Raw genomic sequence first — 15,196 nt, 5'->3', positions numbered from 1 at the left:
GAAGTTTACTTGGGAGGATATCCTGGGACACAGAGATGAGGGGCCAAGGAAAGTGAGTCCAGAAAGTAGAAAAATCCAAAGTTAAGTGTCCATAACCAAAGTTCTCACAATGGGCAAAAGAAGCTCAATTCATCAGAACATATTGAGGGTCCTGATAGAGACATCATGTGACCAAGAATTATCTTCCCAAGGGACAAGAGGCCAGAGTTTCCATCTCCCACTGATACAAGGTTGTCCTAGAAGGTAAGTCACCTGTGTTTTCAGGTTCTCTGGTATCAGAGAAGGATTTGGGGCAGAAGCTGAAAAATCTGGCTCTCACTTGAAGTAGGAAGTACAAAGTCAGTCTGAACTTGTACAGAAGTATACAGTTTGGCTTCAGGTGAAACCAGATGTAGGCTTAAGGAATGCATTTCAGTGTTCCAGAGGTGTCTAATTAAAGTACCCAATGTGGCCGATAGTTAATGAACCACACTTCTTGTGCAATCGCCCTTCCACAGTCTCTGGGCTGGGCTTATGAATCTAATAGAATAAAACAGAACTGATACTACGCCTGTTCTGGGTCTAACCCTTAAATGACCCAGCAGCTTCTGCTCCCTACTTAAAATGCTTGCTTTTGGAACCCAGTCACAGTAACTTCAAGCTCAGCGTAAGGACCATGTGGAAAGAACTGAAATCTGGCTGAAAGGTCTGGCTGAGCTCCTGGTCAAGCCTTCAGTTGACTAATGCTGTCCCAGTGACCCTGGACGATACCATGTTGGGAAGAATTACCCAGGGAAGCCGTGGAATTATAAGCCATAAAACAAATTATTTTATGTCCTAAGATTTTGGGTTACTTATTTTAGTCACAGCAATCAATTAAGATACCAGTCAAGAAACCTTAAAACAAATAGGGTTGTCAAAGTCCCTAAGAAGGATAGCTTTGTTTTCCAGATATATTCATAGGAGAACTGAATTTTCCTAGTTTTGCCTATTCTTCCCCAAGCCATGTGGCAACACTTACCATATCTCTGACCATTAGTTATGGCTCAGAAGGAGTTCAAGTAATTTTAGTGATTCTGAGAGGAAATGTTTTTTGATATTTTTTGCCAAATTACATTGCTGAGTATTATTGTGTGAGAAACTTTCATGTTTCTTCTAACCTTTCTTCCCATTGTGATTCATTACAAGGTTACCAGATTCATTTGATGTTAACTCAACAAAATAGTCATTTAAAATTCAATAAACATCCCTGCTGTATGGCAAGCCCTGTTCTACGTGCTGCTATTCTAATAATGGCCAAAATGGACAAAAATCCTTGTTCTCTTGGAGATGGAAGATTGACAAAGAGCAGAAGAAATCACAGAATAGAAATACATGGTATCTAGAGAGTGTTAAGTGTTAAGGAGAAAAACTAAATCAGGAAAGGAGTACCGAGAAAATGTTCAAAAATACGTGTTAAATTTTAGATTGAGTGATCAAACGGCAGCATCCCTGAGAAGATGCCATTTGAGAAATGGATTGATAAGACAGATTTGGGATATAACTGAAAACAGAGTCAGACAATGGAATTTACTGACACTTTAGATGTGAGATGCTTTTAATACAAGAGACGGGGTAGGAAGCATCACTCCAAAGTTTGGGCCTCAGCAAATGAAGAATTACATTTCCATTCACTGAAATGAAGAAGTTTGGGAGTTTATATATAGGGTGCAGTGTTAGACACATTAATTTTGAGATAGAACTAAAGAGGTTTAGGAGGTTTAGGCAACCTGTAATTCAGGATAGAGGTTTAAGCCAGAGATATCAATATGGGAATCATCAGCATATGGTATTTAAAGCCATGACACTGGATAAAATTATGAAGAGACTGAATATAGATAGAAAAGGAAGAGTTCTCAGGACTAACTACAGGGCATTCCAAGATACAGAGGTTGGGAGAGGGAGCATGTAGAGGGAAAGCAAGAGATTGAGAAGGAACAAAGCAGAAAGCAAGCCAGCAAGGTGTGGTAGCTAGAAAACCAAGAAAATGCTTTAAGGAGGAAAACATAACTGACCATATCAAATGCTGCTAATAGTTCAGGGAAGATGAGGCATGAGAGTTGGTTATTGAATTTAGCAATACAAATTGCCCTGGTGAAAAGCAGAGTTTTTGTGGAGCGGTGATGCTGAAAGCCTAATGGACTGAGTTCAAGAGTAACTGGAAGCAGAGAAAGTCAGCTGGTCAATATAGAGGATTCTAAAAAGTTTTGTTTTATACAAAAGAAGCAAAATGAAGCTGGCACAGCTAAAATAATAATAACAATGGGAGAAATAACAGCAGTTGGTATGGTGATAGGAATGATCCAAAAGATTGGGGATAGTTATGATCCAAGAGAATGGGTGAGAATTACTGGAATCATGCCTTTAGTGGTGAAAAGGGATGGAATGTAGTATATCAGTGAGAGGTTGGCCTTAGCTAAGAGTACAGATGGTTCAAGTGCATGCTTAGTAATGGAGAAAGAAGGTAGAGTGAATGGAAACAGGAGCATGAGGCGAGTAGATGAAGTGTGAGAGTCCATGAAAGTTCTCCTATGAAGGCTTCTATTCTGCCAGTGAAATAGAAACCGAGATCATTAGCCAAGAGTGATTATGGTAAGAAGGTAAAGGCCTTGGGCACCTGGGTGGCTCAGTGGTTAAGCCGCTGCCTTCGGCTCAGGTCATGATCTCAGGGTCCTGGGATCGAGGCCTGCATCGGGCTCTCTGCTCAGCAGGGAGCCTGCTTCCTCCTCTCTCTCTCTCTCTGCCTGCCTCTCTGCCTACTTGTGATTTCTCTCTGTTAAATAAATAAATAAATCTTTAAAAAAAAAAAAAAAAAAGAAGGTAAAGGCCTTGGAGGTCTGAAGTTCAGAAAACATGAAGTAATCAACAAGGAGAGTATGGACTGGAGACACACAGTATCACTGTAGGGCAATGTCACATACTTTGGAACTGTGGTAGTGACAGCAAGTGAGAACAGTCAGCTCAGCTCGGTTGTGAGCTTCATTCCCTTCAGCTGTGTCGGTGAAGGAACAGCACAGTTGGATTTAGCCAGGCTGTGTTTGGCTAATCACAGCATCATCTTCCCCCACCCCCACCCCCAGACCCCCTTGCCTCCTCATGGAAAGATTAGCTATTTTCTCCCTGACAGATAACAATACTGTTCAGAAAGCTTAGAGATTCTGACTCAGCTTTCAATACTTCTTGCAGTGATGTCTTGCAAAAGTTTTGTGTTTTGTCATTTACTTTTCCTCTCCCCATCCCACAATTCATATGTTTTTCTATTTTCAATGTTATGACATACAGTTGTATTCTGACTAATTTTCCAAAAGGGGCAAAGACAACTGTGCAAGGGGAGATATAACTGGACTCTTAACAATACCTCAGTCACGTTAAACACCATTTACGCAGTACCTTTTATGTCCTAGGTATTTAATACACATTTTTAATCCTCTCAACAAGTTTCCCCATTTTAAAGGAATAGAAACTTAGGAAGTAAAATGAGTCATCATGCAGCTAATAAATGCCAAAGCTGAGATCCAAACCCTGATCTGCATGTTCCACAGTTCTGACTCTGGCCACTCCACCCTCTAACCCTTATTAGCCAAGGCAAAACCAAGCTTGTGTTGTCCTAGCTCCAACTGTACATATTCGAATGCCATTGAGTTCACTTGCCCAGATATCTTTAAAAGTGCTGTTTCCAGAATTTCTTTCTCCCAAACACCAGATGTCATCTGCTCCTGAACTTGAGACAAAAATTACAGTTTTCAAGTTCCAAAATGCTGAATTTTACCTGTGTTCTCTTGTCCAATTTTAAACGTCTAGATTCACTTACCTATACTTACAATACCTTGGTGCTGTTGGCATTTCGGGCCAGATGATTTTTTCTTGTGGCGGCCTGTCCTGTTCATACTAGGCTGTTTAGCAGCATCCCTGACCTTCACATACTTGATGCCAGCAGCACCCTTCCCCCAACTGTGACAACCAAAAATGTCTCCAGATGGGGTATCTAGCTGGCTCAGTTGGTAAAGGGTATGATTCTTGACCTTGGGGTTGTGAGTTCAAGCTGCACACTGGGTATAGAGATTACTTAAAAATAAAATGTTTGTTTTTTTAAATGTCTCCAGACGTTGCCAAATGTGCCATGGGAGGAAAAATTGTCCTTGGTTGTGAACCACTAAAGTAGAAGTGAAGATTACATAGGAACTAGCCACTGGATGGTTCAGTCGGGTAAGTGTCTGCTTTTGGCGCAGGTCATGACCCCAGGGTCTTGGGATACAGTCCTACATGGGGCTCCTTGCTCAGCAGGGAGCTGCTTCTCACTCTGCCTGCTGCTCCCCCAGCTTGTGCCCTTTCTCTCTGACAAATAAATAAAATCTTAAAAAAAAAAAAAAAAGGAATTGGGTTCATTTTTTAATCTTATTTCAAATTTTACATTGTCACTTATCCTTAACAGTAAAAGATGTTATTTTTGTACTTTTTGTTTTAGATTATGTTTTTTAGAAGACAAGCTCCTCCTCAGACTTTTACATTCTCTGTAACTTTCCAAGAACTTCTTGCTTGTCTCAACAACATCATCACAGGCAGAATTAATTTTAATAGTTCCAAGTTCCCATTACAGTTTGAAATAAAAAATCTGTAATAACAGTGTTTACCACACTAGTGCTTTAAAAAACAAGAAGACCTCACACCTATCTCCAACTATCATCTCTTTGGTGACATAGGTCATATAACATTAAGTCTTGTGTCTTCATCATTTACAAAAATCCTAACATGTAAGTATTTGCTTAACTTGTGCATTGAAACTATACTGCAAGGAATTCCAAGTGTTGGCTTTTAAAATTATACCTACAGAATGCCCCTTTATAGTGTCTTCTGACCCACATGCATATTACAGTCCTGCCATCTAGTGGCCAATTACCCAAATTGTAATTGCAATACCTAGTATGAAATAAACCAAATATCTCAAATATGAACATTTAAATTCCATTCAATATCATAAGATAAAGAAACCTCTACACCACTTTTACACATATATATTTTCCAACTAATGAAACATTCCAATTTTTCTAATATTTTGCCTGTGAGTGAAATTAATTCACATGTATAAGGTTTTAGCTCCAATATATAGCATCATTTGCAAATAAGGAATACATAATGTCCACATTACCCCCCCGCCTTTGATTTTATCCAATGTCCTTTTCCAACAGAGCTCAAACTTTGCTGGTTTTTTCTCTTTGAGATCTATCTATTTGAAGGGAGTATTTAGCCATTTAACAAAACACCTACCTGGACACCAAACTCAGCTAAAATCGAGGTATCAGGACAAACTCCTCAGTTGATAAGATCCGTCATCTGATTGGACCCAAAGCTGATTCATAATCTGGAGTGAAATAAAGTTTTTAAGAAGTAGGCTATTAGTGTGGTAACAGGGTTAACTGAACTAATCGATCAATTCAACTAAGTAGGTTAGTAGGAAATTAGTCGAAATATTAAACACTGGTGAAGCATTTTCATTCTTGATTGAATGAACCTCCTCACTAACTCATTCCCTTTACCAATTATGATTGTATACTTTCAAGTATCTCATTCATGCATTATTCTACTGTTATAATAATAATATAGTTAACTAATGATATAAACTGAGTGGGGAAGGGAATAAGGATAAAGAGGATAAGGGTTGGGGTGCCTGGGTGGCTCAGTGGGTTAAAGCATCTGCCTTTGGCTCAGGTCATGATCTCAGGGTCCCGGGATTGAGCCCCAGGTTCGAGCCCCCTGCTTCCCCACCCCAGCCCCCTCTCTGCCTGCCTCTCTGCCTGCTTGTGATCTCTGCCTGTCAAATAAAAAAATAGACTGTTTAAAAAAAAAAAAAAAGAGGATAAGGGTTGGCAAATCAGTTTCAACTTTACTACTTAGCATTCGAGATATCATAAATCTATTACTATTTCATATTTGTGAGCTAACAAAGTATATTTGCTTTAGCAGGAAGGCGTTACCAAATACCTCTAAAATATGCTGGATTGTTCCGTGACGTATTTGTAGACGTATTCCGTTGACGTTTTGTAGAAATCATTAATGTGCTCTGAAGCCAAATGAGGCACATATATAAACTCTCAGATATCTTTCTTTCTAATATTAACTCTTGATACATCACTGATTTGCAAGATAAATATTTATTTCTAATACTGCAAACTCAAGTGTGGCATGACCCTATTTCTTTACTCTCAGATATTTAAAATGTCTGAAGTTCAAGAGATTATTTAGACCAATTCCTCACAGCGTAGATGGAAAAGCCAAGGTTTTTAGAGGTTTAGAGCCTCACCCAAGTTGATTGAGCTCATTGTAGCAGATGAATCTAGAACTTTCTAAGTTACTGAAGGAATAGCCACTAGTCCTGAGGCCAACGCATCACCAAGAAGATTCCAAGGTGAGTCTCTTGGAACTGATGCCATCATGCTTCAGTAATTTGCAGGAGTCCCAGCCCAAGTCGTTCTTTTTCTCATAAACTCTTAATTCATAAGCTGTATACCCTCTCCACTTCCCTCTCTTCCCAAACAAACCCTATGAGTGTCTCCCGTGGCCCCAGAATGAATAAGCGATTTCTTGTTCTTCAGATAGTTATTCCCTTCACCTCCTAAAGTTACTGGAAACCTGCTTGGGCCCTGAACAAACATTAGGGCCAGGAGTTGATCATATTGAGTTGACTGAGATAGGTGAACTCCTTGCTCCCCCTTTCTGCTTCCAAATTATCTCACCCCACCCTCCCACAAAAATTACGGTTCTCTCGATGCTAATGTCATTTGGACAGACCACTGTTTCCCACACCTTCTTACATGCTCTGCCCCACCTCTTCGGCCTACCTCTGCTTTCACTGGCCTTCTGTTCCTGGCACTATTCCATTCGTGTTTCCTTTCTTTATCCTGGGTGACTTCAATAACTAAGTGGACAACCCATCAAAAAGCCCCAGTTTCTCAGTTTCTTGATTTCTATATTCCATCGATACTTTCTCTTTCCCACTTCATTTATCCATTTTCTGGTCACACCCCTGACATCTTTACATCTTTTAAAAAATGCAAACCTTTAAAAAACATCCTATTGAAACATTTAACTATGGCAGCTCCCTATGTATTCCAGAGGCACAAGGACTTGCATACAACCACACAGTTCTTCAATGTTGTAGGGACATCTGATCCTCTCATCCTCCCACTTTCTCATTACCCATCAGGCAGTCCCCTCCTGTCATCATTTCTCATCCTGTTTGGCACAGATTCCGTTATCATCAACAGGTTGCCCCTTTGCAAATACTTTCAACTCTCAGTTCCTTCTCTCCCCCAACTGAGCTCACCCTACAAAAACCCCAGTCCATGTATGAACTCCTCTGACTTCAGACTTTCTCCTTGGTCACGCAGGAGTGTTACCGATCACAGATTAGGTAATCTCATAACTAGTTTCACTTTAAAGTCATCATCTCAGGCCACAGTTTGAATCTTGGTATAACCCAGAAATTTTGCTACAGTTTTCTAATAATTTTACGTTTCTGCTCCCCAGAATGATCATATTGATCAGGATCCTCTTTCTTTGATTTTCTACTCCCCCTCTTGCACCTTTGACTCTCAGCAGGTATCCTTGCCCACCATTTACTGAGACTATGGAACGATCAGATGGAAGCATTTTCATCCTTTCATAACCAAATCCCCAAGCTCACCTACCACAAAACCATCTTTCCCATCACCATCAAGTCAGGAGATATCAAGGAACATATGAGACTACAGATGGAAACTTCAGAGCTTGAGGCAATTGACCCTAAGTGATGTTAGTAATGCCAGATTTAGAAGGATGGTGAACATCATGTTCTGTAGAAAATGGAAAGGCATTTTCTGCAGAAAATGGGAAGATACATGATCCAAGTTATGTTGTAGGACAGGGGTCAGCAAACTATAGCCCTGGGCCAAATCTAGCTTATTATTATTATAAGCAAAGTGTCATTGGAACACAGCCATACCTAGTCATTTACGTATTCTTGTCTAATGACTAGCATATTATAACAGCAGGGTTGGATAGTTGCCACAGAGACCACATAATCCACAAAGCCTAAAATATTTACTATCCCTTTCTAGACAATTTATCTGCTCTTTTTTAGAAAGATAACTATGGCAGCATGATGAAGGATAGACAGTAATGGGGGAAAACTAGGTGCATGGCAAATATTTAGGAAGGAAATTGTGTTAGTTCAGTAAAAGTAATAAAGGCTTGGTCTAACCCAATGGAAGTGGACATAGAAAAAAGAAAAAACAGACATTGTGTGTATAGAATCAGGATTAGATAAACAATTAGGAGGAAAATAAGAAGACAGAAATAGGTTATAAAAAGTGATCCCAAGTTTTCTACTTTCGTGACTGGGATAGTAGTAGTGTTTGCAACGGTAGTAATAAGGGGTGAGAAGAAATGAAAGTTTCCATGAGTAATAACAATGGGCAATTTAAACAAGCTCAATACCTACAAAAAATACATACATGGAGATTGCTGAAATTATCCCCAACTTGATCTCTAAGGCAAATGGAGTTGTGGAGGTCACTGGTCTGTAACTGGTAGCTCGTGGGATGGGAATAGATGAAATCACTTAAAAATATAAAATAATAACAACAAAGTTTGTATTCAGGAGTTGAAAACAGACCCACACAAAAATTGGCACACAGATGTTTATAGCAGCTTTATTCATAACTGCCAAAACCTGGAAGCAATATGCCTTTCAGTAGGTGAATGGATAAGCAAAGTGTGGTACACCCAGAAAATGGAATACTATTCAGCACTAAATCAGAATGAACTATTAAAACAACAAAGACATGGAGGAAACTTAAATGCATATTACCGAGTGAAAGAAGCCAGTCTAAAAAGGCTACATACTATATGATTCCAACTGTAACTTTCTGGCAAAGACAAAACTATGGAGGCAATAAAAAAAGTCAGTGGTTGCCAGGGGTTTGCGGGGAGGAAGGAATGACTAGGCCGAACACAAAGAATTTTTAGGGCAATGAAATTATTCTACATGATACTGTATGGTAGATACACGTCAGCATACATCTGCCCAAATTCATGGTACTTAAAACACCAAAAGTGAACTGTAGTGTAAGCTATGGAGTTTGGGTGATTGTGATGTGTCAGTATAGGTTCATCAATTGTAACAAATGCCAACTCTGGTGGGGATATTGATAATGAGGGAGGTTATGCAAGTGTGGGGGTAGACAGTATAGAGAGGAGAAATCTCTGTACATTCCTCTCAATTTTGCTGTGAACCTAAAACGGCTCTAAATAATCAAGTCTTAATTTAAAAAGTCTGTATTTATTTTTTTTTAAAGTCTATATTTAAGGGGTCATTAAAACTGTCATTTATAAACAAATGATTACAGAGAAATTAAAATCAATTAACTCCATCTAGATATATCAAAATAGGTAATTCTCAAATAATGTTCAGTAAAAGCAAGCTACAAAGGATGCCATGATTCTGAATATGTGAAATTTTACAACATAAAATAACATACACTGTATGTGCATACACAAATACAGAAGAGTATATCAATGACAATATGCAATTTCAGAATAGGAGAAGAGACTGTACTGCAGGGAGAGAATAGAAGATGAGATTCATTTGCCACACTAGATTTATTTTTCAAAAAAGCTTGCAGTAAAATACACCAGAGAGAAAGGGGTATGCACTGCCAGGAGAAAAATTAAGAGGAGACAGTAGGTCTTGGGCATCAGAAAAGGAGGTATGCTTTCAAAAGAATGGCATAAAACAGGCCATTCAACTCTGCAGATTTAGTCAAGTGAAATGAGGATTAAGAAGCTCTATTATCAGTCAGAAACCTAACAGAGTTTCAGCAGAATAATGGAGGTGGGAGCCAGATGGTAGGGGGTGGAGGGGAGACTTGGCACCAAAGAAGTGGAGGCAGTGAGAGCAAATGGCTCATTCAAAAAAGCTGGCAATGAAGAAAAGAGAAAGATACACAACAGTTAGAATGAGAAATATTTAATGTGTCCGATGCTTCAATTTCAGGCAGGTGGAAACGCAAATAACTCAACATTTCTTGCAAAACATTGAGTCCTTACATTTTCAAAAATAAAAGACATAAATTAATAACTTTTTTCCTTAAGAGGATATCTGCAAACTATCTCCCATGTTAATATGACATAAAATAACATTAAGAACTTGGTTCAAATCACAGTAACATGAACACTATAGATGAAAAAGTTAAGAAAAGGTGAGCCTGGAGACATCAGGATTTTTTGGATGCACAGTTCACCCAGATCCCCACAAAGCAGGCACGTATGTTCATGCAATACCCAGTCCAGGATCTGGCCTTCAGCCTTTCAGATTTAGAAACAATCTCATCCATGTGAATATAATTAGCTCCTCAAGAAGGTGATCCACACCAACAAAGCTCATCACAGACTGCAGTTTGAGCCACTTATTTATAAGGAGTATAATTGCCAACCAGTCTAGATAGAGCAGTCTGACCACTGAGCCCAATTATCACAAGGGTGTTTGGGAAACAAAGAAGCAGAACATGAACTTACATTACTGGAATGTGTAATGAAATCTGGCTTCCATGTGACAACAGCAATATTTTTGTCAAGAGATTTCTTTCTTTCTTTCTTTTTTTTTTTTTAAAAGATTTTATTTATTTATTTGATAGCTCACAAGGAGGCAGAGAGGCAGGCAGAGAGAGAGGGGGAAGCAGTCTCCCTGGATGCAGGGCTCGATCCCAGGACCCTGAGATCATGACCTGAGCCAAAGGCAGAGGCTTAACTGGGCTCAAGCCCAGGACCCTGAGATCATGACCTGAGCCGAAGGCAGAGGCTTAACCCACTAAGCCATCCAGGTGCCCCTGTCAAGTGATTTCTTAAACCAGCCTACCAGAACATCCTTTTTCTAGGTGAGGGCTGCTCTTGCAAATTTCCTTTCTCTGCACCTTTATTTCTAAACATCCTTCTCCTAAGGTACATAGCCATTCCTTACGCTGTTAATACCTTTCTGCCAAGGAAAATTCAGCTTACACAGATGTAAGGATAAATAATAATCTCTGTAAGTGGATTCTGCTTTTCTTTGCACTAAATGCACTATACTTGTTACTGTTTAACTTTCAGAGTTCTTTCAGGAATCCAGAATCACATCCATATAGAAATAACATTTCATTTTTATTTACAAGTCCATTAGCACATATTGAAGGACAAAGTCAACATTCCCTGAATTTCAGTCATTCCTATACCACGTTCACAACTGTTACTCCAAATGAGGACATCTCAGTATATATATATATATATATATATATATAATGACATATAATTTCACTATTTAGTTTTACTTCAAATAAACTCCCATTGTTACCTAAATTTATTTGTGTATGAAATTTTATGTTACTTCCATTAATTAGCAACCCAGGTTAGAAAAATAAAAATAATGTTCTAATAATGTTTCACTACTACTGTACATCTATATACACCACCACTGACTATCACAGTTCCTAAAATACGACACACTGTTTTGTACCTTATGTAAGGTCTAATTCAGCCTACGCAGAATGTCAGAATGTCAGCACTGCTCTGATTCATCAGACCCTGATGTGAATGCTAGTTCAATATTTTTAAAAAACTTTTAAAAAAATTGTGGAAAATATGAGTTGTTTATATGGTTAAAAAGAAAAAAATAGGTCCCAAATGGAGTCACTTACTAAGCCTCAGCAACTTAATATCTAACCTAACTGCAGCTTCCGTCTGTTCCAGGAGTGGAATTTTAAAGCAATCTGGAATTTCCCGGTCAGCACCAGTGAGGTAATCTGTCTGATAAGACGCCCTGGCCCTCCCGCATGGGAAGGTAATTTTTACCTGAAACAATACACTCATCTGACTTTATTGTCTCACCCTCCTGCCTATAAAAACTTTCCATTTTGTGCAACTCAGAGCTCTCCTCTATTTCCCAGATGGGATGCTGCCTGATTCATCAATCATCGATCAATGCCAATTAGATCTCCAAACCTACTCAGTTGAATTTTTTTTTTTTAACAATATGGAATGTTCCTTAGGATAATATCTCTAAAATGAGACCAATTTCCATGGAAATGATCTGCCAGGTCTTTCAGGAAATTCTCGAAGAGTTCTAATGGTGCATTAAAGGGTTATCGTTAAATGATTTATTGCTGTGTAGGTGGTTAAGTTTTAAAATATTTTCTCAGACAAAAAGGTATAGTTCTTTTGGACCTACAACAAAATGTTTATTTTGCACAGCATTCTATTCAATGTGTGCATAACACCGTAAGACAGGGAGAAATGACTGAAAGCAATTATTAAGGAAAACAGAATAAGGAATTACAGGGTTTGCTGGGAAAGGTACAGAGAGTATATTTTTAGAGGCTGTTTGAAAATGTACAGGGGAGGGGCACCTGGATGGCTCAGTTGGTTAAGCCTCTGCCTTCAGCTCAGGTCATGATCCCAGGAGCTTTGCATTGGGCTCCCTGCTCAGCGGGGAGCCTGCTTTTCCCCCTCTGCTGCATCTCCTCCTGGTTTATGTGCTCAGTCTCTCTCTCATTCACTCTTTCTCTCTCTCTAATAAATAAATCATTAGAAAAGGTACAGGGGAGCTGATTAGGTGCAGACAACATAGGAGGAAAAGCCTCAGAAAAACTTCTCTGTCCTGAGTTAGCAGTGGCCCCAGGTTATACTCCCTGTCCAGAAATTTTGTGACCATGAGTCCCTAATAAAGATAAATATATACTGAGCTGTAAAATTTTTAGTACTTCTCATGAAGGACAGCAATTTAAATCTTTATTTCCAAACTTAGATTCATGGTTACATTAAAAACCTCAAACAAATGAGAAAGGAAAAAAAAATAGACATTTTAATAACATTTTAGATACTACAGGTATTATATAAAGGAAACATGATTCAACTCAGTATTAACTGCATTTATGAAATACTTACAGCTTTGGAGTTTTGTTACACTAGTTTCAAATATCTCTTAGGGAAAAGTAGGTATTTGCTGGCTGCTTCCTCAGGATTCATTTCCTTTTTTGTCCAAACATTTTCTATCTCAAAACTCACCTATTCCAGCACAACTCAGCCATGTGGTTTGAGCCTAAGTCCCACCCCCAAGGTAAGTCTAGCAGAGTGTCTTGCACGTGACCATGCTGATTGGTTCAGGATTGGACATGGATCACATTCTGACCAATGAAATGTTACTTAAGGAGTCTATGACGTTCCCTTTTTCTTCTCTGAGAGCTTTAGGGACTTGACCTGAACAATGTGAGGCCCATTAATGCTACCATGAGGGGCTCTAGCCTAAAAATGAGTCCAGCACCTGATGAAGACAGAGCTATAGGAATCAAAATGGAGTTGATGTCTTGACAGCATCATGAACCTATGAATCAAGACTCCCTGAAAGCCTGAAATTAGAAGAGTCTGTGGACAATTTATTTACATGAATCTATAAATACCTTACCTTTTTCTTTTTTTTGCTTAATCCACTTTGGTTCACATTTTCCATTATTTGCAACTCAAAGACTCTCAGCCAATGTAGGCAGGTAATTTGGAACACTGGAGGAAGTATTGTGCTCAGGAGGTCTGAGATCTGGTTTAGTTCAAAGTCAAGTATTTGTGTGATCTCAATGGAACACTATGCAGCCATCAAAAGAAATGAAATCTTGCCATTTGCAACGACATGGATGGAACTAGAGGGTATCATGCTTAGCAAAATAAGTCAAGTGGAGAAAGACAACTATTATATGATCTCCCTGATATGAGGAAGTGGAGATGCAACATGGGGGGTTAAGGGGGTAGGAGAAGAATAAATGAAACAAGATGGGATTGGGAGGGAGACAAACCATAAGGGACTCATAATATCACAAAACAAACTGAGGGTTGCTGGGGGGAGGGGGGTTGGGAGAGGGGGGTGGAGTTATGGACACTGGGGAGGGTATGTGCTAAGGTGAGTGCTGTGAAGTGTGTAAACCTGGCGATTCACAGACCTGTACCCCTGGGGATAAAAATACATTATATGTTTATAAAAAATAGAAAAAAAAATAAAGTATTTGTGTGATCTGAAGTGGGCTCTGTAACCAAAACCGTTAATCCTTGTTTGTTTGTATGTATGTATACATCTATGAATTCGTCTGTATCTGCCAGAAGAATTGTAAATGTCTTAAGAAAACTGTCTTATTCATTTGTTACTCTGTATCATATAACTTTTTTTCTTTTTGTATGTCAAACTTTCATTAAAGATTTTTAAAGAAGTGAACAGGACAAATTAAATCCCACTACAAAATTATGTTTACAAAAATTATGTATCTGGAGTGTGTGTGTGTATGATTCTTTGGAGGGGTATCAGGAAAAGACACATTGAAGATAAAGTTGTATTCAGGTCAGACTGAGAATTTCTCAAGTGTTTGTAGTCATCTATTTGCAAAAGTTCATTCATATGGGATGGGAAAAAAGAGGATGAGGACAATCTTTTTCTTCACCCTTCCTCAAAGTAATGTCTAAAGTCTGGGAGCATGGAGGCTGGTACTGACAGAAGCAAGAAAGACTTGTTTTCCCAAAGATTATCTGAGACTCAGGAACACATGCAGCCCTCCTTCAGTAACAAGCTATGCTACAGAGGTCCTTACGATCTGAATACAATACAGTTTTAGCTCAGGAAAGATACTAAGAACAGACAGTCATTTTGGCACCCTTGACAATCTGAAGCTCTAGAAGTTTTGGGAGAAAAGCCTCTTTTCCCCCGATCTTCCATAGACATTCATCTTGTCACTACAGCCATGAGTCACTGGTAGAAAGGGTTACCCCAAAGAAAATTCTCAACACTCCATGATCAGTAAAAAAAATCTAGAATAAAGTAAAAGACTCTTTGTGAGTTACTGCAAAACACCCTAGATGGACTCCCAGAATGACCAGGAAGACTCTGAATGGGAGATGGAAATCCTGCATGAGACAGATTAGGTATGAGGTAGAGAAATCTGTGTTATTACTGTTATGATTTCCTCTGTGCCCTCAAGCTATAAAAACTTCTGAGCAAACCTGGAACACATGTATTTTAAAGAGCAGTCCAATGATAAAGTGTGGCAACAGATGTTTCAGACGTCACAGATGTAAGGATGTCACAAAAATGTATTCTATATAGTGCATCATTCTCTCTACAAATCCTTTTTTATTA

The 15,196-nt window shown here is 38.9% G+C and overlaps 1 long non-coding RNA gene across 1 annotated transcript in view; it reads right to left on the bottom strand.

The window, feature by feature from the left end:
• LOC309845617 overlaps positions 1–15,196 on the bottom strand; it is a 72,155-nt gene that overhangs the window by 43,706 nt on the left and 13,253 nt on the right. The window contains exon 2 of the long non-coding RNA XR_014301383.1: positions 5,284–5,377. This is a non-coding gene — a long non-coding RNA (uncharacterized lncRNA). The remainder of the gene's footprint in view (positions 1–5,283; positions 5,378–15,196) is intronic.

This window comes from Mustela nivalis (assembly GCF_964662115.1).
Source record: "Mustela nivalis genome assembly, chromosome: 12".
Classification (NCBI taxonomy): Eukaryota; Metazoa; Chordata; class Mammalia; order Carnivora; family Mustelidae; genus Mustela; species Mustela nivalis.
Note: the sequence above shows the minus strand (reverse complement) of the source record. Positions and strands in the feature narration are given on the sequence as shown.